The 5,555-nt window shown below is 35.1% G+C and overlaps 1 pseudogene; it reads right to left on the reverse strand.

Annotated features, from left to right (window-relative positions):
- Positions 1–869: 869 nt before the first annotated feature.
- On the reverse strand, positions 870–969 carry LOC115303779 (annotated as a pseudogene).
- Positions 970–5,555: the final 4,586 nt, after the last annotated feature.

Consider the following 5,555-nt stretch of genomic DNA (forward strand, 5'->3'; position numbering starts at 1 on the left):
AGCAATTAAATTGCAATTTTTCCAAATTCCATGCTTAATTATCCCAATACTCATGCTTCTCTTTAAATAATATGCTATCTTTGGAATTGGTTATAAGTAAACCAATTAACATTATTAGCTAACTAAGTTCTAAGTACATCATTACCATATTTGCTTTCTAAAACAAATGTTCTACATTTCTTTTCTAGTAAGGTGCCAGTAAACACAATACATATAAATAAATTCTTATTGACCTATGCAATGTACTTCACTTCAACATATATATGTACCGAATGTAAAGCAGTACAGCATCATGTTCACCTTGAAGGAAGCATCTTGAGAGCTAAATGTTTACAACTGCTCCTGATTTGCTACAAAATCAAACTCAGATTTATAAACAGAAGTATTTTCACAATCAGTCTGCTCAACCTATCTTCCATAGATGTATGGGTCTCAAAAAACAAACAAATGTAGCTTTTACTTTAATGGAATATGTTTATTTACCACTGCTACCCAACCATGAATATTTGTACCTCAAATCTTATTTTATAATACATAAGAAGTTTTTTCTGTATACAAAATATCTGTTTTGTATATCCTACTAGAGTGTGAAGCCAGGACTCTGGGTTGTCCAGACATGGCAGAGTGGAAAGTAGTCTACCTACTTTGGCTTGAAGACCAGGGCAGGATTGCAAACCATTTGTTAGCAATTTTTGGTGAGAAACGAACAGCAATTGAGATAATCTTGAAAATTTGTTTAATGATTTGAAAGACAAAATTTTAAATTTAATTTTATACTTTTAAAGCAATATCTATGTCCAGTGTGAAGCATAAACCCAAGACTCCAAGATTAACAGTCACACGCTCCACAAACCGGGCCAACCAAGTGCCCAGAATGATGGTTGGATGTCTTAGGTGACAATACCTTAACCATTCGGGTGTAGTCAGGCCCAAGGGGAGTGTTAACGTTCTCTTTCTTTCATACAACACTTATGTGTTTTAAGTAGAATCTAATAAATTTTTGCAGATTTAAACAATTTTTATATTTCTAGTAGTTTAGTTTTATTATAGTTCACAAAAATATTGGCCCTCAATGAATCCGTGCTCCTCTGTCATATTTTGAAAAGCACTGATATAAAGGACCTGGATTTTGTAGAACTGTTATTCCAAACTCTGATATGTATTATTTTTTATGCCTCTCAGAATACTTCAGTTCTGTTAGTCTCTGTTTCCATATATATAAAGCCAAGATCATCAAACCTAACACACAGCACTGTTTAAAGTATCAGCGATATTGGTAATTGGGTACCAGGCACAGAATAAAAAATGGATTTCAATAAATGATGTATTTATTTTCATATTTTATTTTGTGATAGCTGAAATTATGTATTTTATATTTTCACGTATTAATTTTTTATCTGATTCAGTTATAAGCTGCATGTATATTCATAGCACCTGGAAGAGTGCTTTGTATGTACCTAGATGCTCAACAAATACATATTTGATTTGTTGAGATTGCTGTAGAGTTGTAGGTTTTCAGGCAAAAAAAAAAAATGAACATAGTAATATATAAAAACCATAAATGAATTTCAATTCACATTAATGTTCTTCCTTTATTCATTCCTGGAGAGGCATAATATATGTTCCAAGAGAGTAGTGGACGTGTTTGTATTGTTTATACAATAGTCTGAGCCTACAACGATGACATTGTTAGTATGTCTTGAAAAAGTACTTGTTGGAGTGCCTGGGTTGCTCAGTAGGTTAAGTGTCCAACTTCTGCTTAGTTTATGATCTCACGGTTCGAGTCCTGCGTTGGGGTCTGTGCTGACAGCTCCCTCTCTCTCTGCTCCTCCCCTGCTCGCACTTTGTCTCTCTTTCTGAAAAATAAATGAACATTTAAAAAATAAAAAAAAGAAAAAGTGCTTGTTAAATGAATAAAAAAATTCTTTCCTATATTTGAATACCTCTCTACACAACCGTGCTGGTTTTCTAAGTTTCTAAACCTACTATAAAAACCTGATGCTTTTATAAGAGAAATTAGTTAATTCAAAAGTGATACCAATTAAACCACAGAGCTGTGGCAGGCCGGTGTGTCTGAGCTCCCAATTAAAATTCTGGACACCAAGGCTTGGATGAGCTTCCTTGGTTTGTAACACCATGCACATGCTGTCCCACATTCCTTCCGGGAGAATTCAGCATGTCCCTGTGACTCCACTGGGAGAGGACACTTGGAAGCTTGTGCCTGGTTTCACCAGGACTTGGGACCATGCGCCTTTTCCTTTTCTGATTGCAATCTATGTCTTTGTAATAAACTGCAACCTGAGCGCAACTGCTTTCCTGAATCCTGTTAGTCCTTCCAGGACTGAGGGCATGAACATGATCACAGAGACCCCAAGCACAGGCCACTTTCTTAACCCTTCTTCTCTAATTTTCTTGGTTGCTTCTGTTAAATTTTCTTGGTATATACAATCAGAAGAAATTGTAATATTTGTATCTTGCATTTATTTCTGTTTCTTTTTTATTGCACTGACCATAACTATCATCAGTACAATATTCAGTTGCAGTGGTGATAGTGGGCATGATGATTTTCCTGACTGTGAACTGAAGAATAATCTATACTTTAGATTTGTGGAATGAGGACAATGGTATGACTACTTGCAATTACAGTGTGTCAGGTGAGTTAAAGGACTCATGAAATCCCACAGGGTACACTCAGGTGAAGCTGTAATGAGGGTAAAGCATAAGACAGTCATGAAAGACAAAGAGCAGGCAACCACAAGGCCCTTTCTGTCATGCAGGAGGCACTTGATTCAGATTCTGAGGATCAAGGATCTGTGAGCTACCTTAGTTTCAGTGAAGCCACACAATTATGTGAATAAGAGGTCTTTACAATTTCTCTTCTCACACGGCCAAAACCAGGCTGCCTGACCCAACTCAACAATAGAAACTGAAAAAAACATACCAGCCGTCAGCCGCCTGCCAACCCTACATCCATTTTCTGCAAATGATGTTAAGAAGCTGGCACAGGCTGCCTCCTAATCTGACTTAGACCTTAGCACATACATACGCCACTAGTTAATACATTTTATTGAAGTAGGAGTTTTTGCATAAATCACTTGGTACTTGGCCTGTCTACTGAAGTGCATAAGACATAAATTTTTTTTACTCAGTTATTAGTTGTTGTCATAATCCATTTGTATCATGGTTAGCCTCTATTCTTCTATTCCAAGTTTGTTGGTAACAATTTAAAAATCTTAATGCATTTGTTTAATTGTTCTGATATCATTTTTGTATTAAGCATCATGCATAATTATTAAGTATTATGCATGCTTGTAAGATGTTTATGATAATCACTACTCGAGTGTAAACTTTTAAATGTACTATTATTCTGAAATAGCATCATAAATATGAACCTCTTATTCCAATTAAAACAGTATTAAAAAATCTTCTATACAGCAAAGGAAAATATTAGCAAAATGCAAAGGCAACAGACGGAAAGGAAGAAAATATTTGCAAAGCATGTATCACACAGTGGGTTAGTATACAAAATATACAAGAACTCATGTAACTCAATAGCAAAAAAAGCAAATAACCTAATTGGAGGGAAAACGAGCAAAGGATTTGAATAGACATTTCCCAACACGTATTTCCCAAAATAGCCAACTGGTATGTGAAAAGATGCTCAATATCAGTAATCATTAGGGAAAGGCAAATCAAAACTACAATATTACCTTGAACTTCTTATGATGTCCGTTACTGAAAAGATTAAGATATAACAAATGCTGAGGAGTATGTGGGAAAAGATGAACCTTGGTACACTGATGGTAGGAACGTAGACTGCTACAGCCACCATGGAAAACAGTATGGCAATCCCTTAAGAAGTTACAAATAGAACTATCATATGACCCAGCAATCCCTCTTCCTGGTGCATACCCACGAGAATTAAAATCTCAAAGAGATGCCTCCAGTCCCATGTTCATTGCAAAATTATTCACAATAGCCAAGATATGGAACCAGCGTGTGTGTGTGTGTGTGTGTGTGTGTGTGTGTGTATATATATATATATATATATATATGATGGAAAATTAGCCTTAAAAAAGAAGAGAATCCTGTCTTTTGCAACAACAAGGATGAATCTGGAGGGCTTTGTGCTAAGTAAAACAAGTCATACAGAGAAAACAAATTCTGCGAGGTATCACTTCTATGTTGAATTAAAAAAAAAATTGACCTCAGAGAGAAAGAGTAGAAAAGTGGTTGCCGGGGGTCGTGTGGGGAGGGGGGATAGGAAGAGGGTGGTACAAGGGCACATAAGTTAAAAAAATATTCAATAGTGTTCACAAAATGAGCCACAACATGGCCAAAGTAGATTAACTTTAATAAATCAAGGAATGTCTAAAATAGATCTTACTGAAAAGAATCAGATCCCAAGATTTTAGTGGTTATAACCAAACTCTAAACATATTAAACTGACAAATCTGATTTTAACATTTTCTGGTATGTATCAGCAGAACTAAAGCTATTGCGTATATTTTCCTCAAAGCTGTCACTAGTGGAATTTAAAAAATACCAGGTAATAACCAGCTACATAATGCTAAAAGTGATTTCTTGAAATGGGATCAACAGATGACATATCCTGAATTTCTCTATTTATGTTTATTAAAAGCAATATTCCTTTAGCTATTTTAAACATTTATCACAGTAACCTCATTGCCTGATAGGTAGCTATTTTGTTAAGACATTAACTAGTAATTTGAATAGGAGGCTCCCAGGATCACCAAAAGGATGGAAGTTCCTCAGAAATGCATCCATTCATAGTTGTCCTCCCACATGGACACCAATTCTGCCACTTATTTTAAAAGAATTTGACATGTTAAAAATTGTGACTTCTTTGGTATTAATTTTAAGAATTTAATGTGTTTAAAGTTATAATGAAAAAACCATTAATTTATCCTCTTCTTTTTTGAGGATCCTAAAAATATATATTTTCTGGTTACAAATATAAATCTTCTTAGGTTTTGTTTCTAATAATTAACTCTTCTATAAATTTTTCTTGCTTCTGCAACTGCTACACTCCAAGCTCCCATATTCCACCATGAATTATTCTTATTTAGAATTATAGTAAAAAATACTATGTCGTTTGTGACCAATAATTATAAGGAGGGCTCATCCTGTTAATTGAAATGTCCTTCGGTGTGCATTAAGGTGTTAGCCAAGCAAATTTGTGATAAGATAAAAATAGTTAAAATGTTGAACATAATGGATGCTAAAAATCTTTGGAATTCCCAGAGCAAACCAAGAAAAGGAAAAACAAAGACAAAAGGAAGGGAATGATTTGGAGTCAGCAAGATGGACAGAGTCCATGGTGGCTGCATACGTGTGACAGACAAAGTGGGAAACCCTTGGTGGCAAATAAGTGAAAGTATTTTTGGAACAGGAATATAATTGTCTACCATGCCGTGGTCAGTATTCTGACTCCCTCTGCCTCCAAATAATAAATGCACTTTATTATGCAGACACTCATCATTAGATTATTTGTTATATGGTTTCTTTCCCTCTCTCCTTCCCTCCCTCCTCCT

This window comes from Suricata suricatta, chromosome 1 (assembly GCF_006229205.1).
Source record: "Suricata suricatta isolate VVHF042 chromosome 1, meerkat_22Aug2017_6uvM2_HiC, whole genome shotgun sequence".
NCBI classification, from domain to species: Eukaryota; Metazoa; Chordata; class Mammalia; order Carnivora; family Herpestidae; genus Suricata; species Suricata suricatta.